General features: G+C 57.4%; 1 protein-coding gene across 2 annotated transcripts in view; it reads right to left on the minus strand.

Annotated features, from left to right (window-relative positions):
- The window catches only part of P4ha2 (prolyl 4-hydroxylase, alpha polypeptide II), a 32,156-nt gene extending 31,777 nt beyond the window's left edge, over positions 1 to 379 (minus strand). For both annotated transcript variants that reach the window (XM_013508292.1, XM_013508286.1), the window contains exon 1: positions 66 to 379. The gene's annotated coding sequence lies outside the window, so the exon portion shown is untranslated. The remainder of the gene's footprint in view (positions 1 to 65) is intronic.
- Between the last annotated feature and the right edge of the window lie 1,618 nt (positions 380 to 1,997).

Raw genomic sequence — 1,997 nt, forward strand, 5'->3', positions numbered from 1 at the left:
CCTGCCCGGCCCCTCGGGGGCGCTGCGGGCACAGGACCCTCTCCCCGTCACCGCCCCTCTCTCACCTCCAGGTCGCAGGAGGCTGCGGCCCCCGGGCGGGTCAGACCCCAGGGCAAGGCTTGAGGGGCACGGGGCCCTGGGGCTCCTGCCTGGAGATGGAGCCGGGGCCTGCGGACCCAGCCTGCCAGGCGCGGGCACCGCTGGTGGGTGAGCGCGGGGGACTGCGGAGCAGGAAGCCACCGAACCGGGGCAGGCAGAGGATGCCACGCCCGGGGGCGCAGCGGCCGACCGGTTGCCCAGACTATCCTCGGCACGCAGGCCCGAAGGGCAGAGCTCGGCCTGAGCAGGAGGAAGCCCTGGCGGCCAGCGGTTCCCACGCCTGCTCTGTGAACCTGCTTCTCATGAATGAGGGGAAGCGCGGCCTGAGAATCTCATCAGGGAGCACAGCCCGGAACTGGACATGCCCAGCCTCCACCCAGGCCCAGTGTGCATGTTCCTTGTGGCACACTGGCCCGGCGGGCAGCCCAGACCTGGGCAAGACAGACGCGGGAAAACGGCACACATGAAATATAACCTGTTCCATCTGTATCAGCCGCGCTCAGAGCTCAGCCAAAAGCAGACGGAAACTTTCCTACATCTGCTACCTCGTGTTGCCGCAGAAACCTGCTCAGAACTTCCCATCCCGGTGCCTTTTCAGGATCTTGCCCCAGGGATCACCCTTCTCTCTCCTGAATGTTCCATTTCTTCCTCTCAACTGGATCTTCCCCATTGGCCCACAAACATTTTCAAGCCTCTGTTATGGAACGAAAACCCTCATCTGACCTCACCAGTTCTGGGTGTCTCTCCAACCCCAGAGAGCAGGAAAGCCTCTCTCCCTGTTCCTCAGACCCTGCATTTAGCCTTCAAGCTCCCTAGCAACACAAAGCCGGATCTTAGTGATTCTCAATAATCTCTAAAAGTCTGAAGTTGGACAACCGTTCTTCAATCTCCTGCCAAGGTCCCAAGCAGCATTTGACACCCCAGCAGTGACCTTCCCTTCTTGGAACATTCCAGTCTCTTGAGATCACCTCCATCCCCCTTGGTGTTCTCCCTGAGTTGCTAAGTTGCCCCGGCTGGGTTTGAACTTGTGGTCCTCCCCGCTCTCCTCCCCAAGTGCACACTTCGCTCCTTCCTCCTTCGGCTCCTTGCCACCCCTGCCCAGGCTTCTTCCTGGCATCCCTCTGTGCCACTCTGCTCACTAGTCAGCAGTGGTGGGGGATTCCTCAAAGCTCAGGCCTAGGGTCGCTTCCTTCCTCTTCTTTTTCTGTAATTTTTTCCTCTACACAGATGACTCACAAATTACTCTTTGTCCTTGTCCTTCCTCCTGAGCTGCAGACTCACAAAACTTACTTCCCAGCCTGCCTCTCCGGGTGAGTGTCCACACATACCTCAGTAGCAGCAAGTCCAAAGGTGAGTTCCTATTCTCCCCTCTCCCCCACTCTACACACGCCATACTCCCTGCTGCTGAGGAGATACTTCCCATCGGTTCACAGCCAGAAGCCTTGGAGGCATACATAGCTCCTCCCTCTCCCTCATTCCCCCACCCTATCCAGCTATATCCCAAGTCTGTTTAGTTCTGCCACCCAAATCTCTCTCTACTCCACCATTTTCCTCCATCCTCTTTCGTTTGAGTGATCCCAGCACTTTCTCGGCCGGCTGCCTCTCCGTGTCTGCTCCCTCCCGCCTCTCCTCCCATGACAGTCCCAGTGATCCTCACAAATGCAGCCATGCACTCATCACTTGCAGCTAAAGAAAGTGTGCTGCTCTTAGGAAAATCCCTAAAAGTGGTCTATAGGGCCTCACATGGTTTGGCCCTTGCTCACATCACTAGAGCACTTTGACATTCCTCTGGTCCCTCTAACTGACCGATCCCTCCACACCATGTTCAGGCCTTTACACACGCTATCCCATCCAGAAGAGTTTCCCCCTCCCTTATTAAAGCCTTCAGAATCCTTCAG

This window comes from Chinchilla lanigera, unplaced genomic scaffold, assembly GCF_000276665.1.
Source record: "Chinchilla lanigera isolate Chin_1 unplaced genomic scaffold, ChiLan1.0 scaffold00007, whole genome shotgun sequence".
Classification (NCBI taxonomy): domain Eukaryota; kingdom Metazoa; phylum Chordata; class Mammalia; order Rodentia; family Chinchillidae; genus Chinchilla; species Chinchilla lanigera.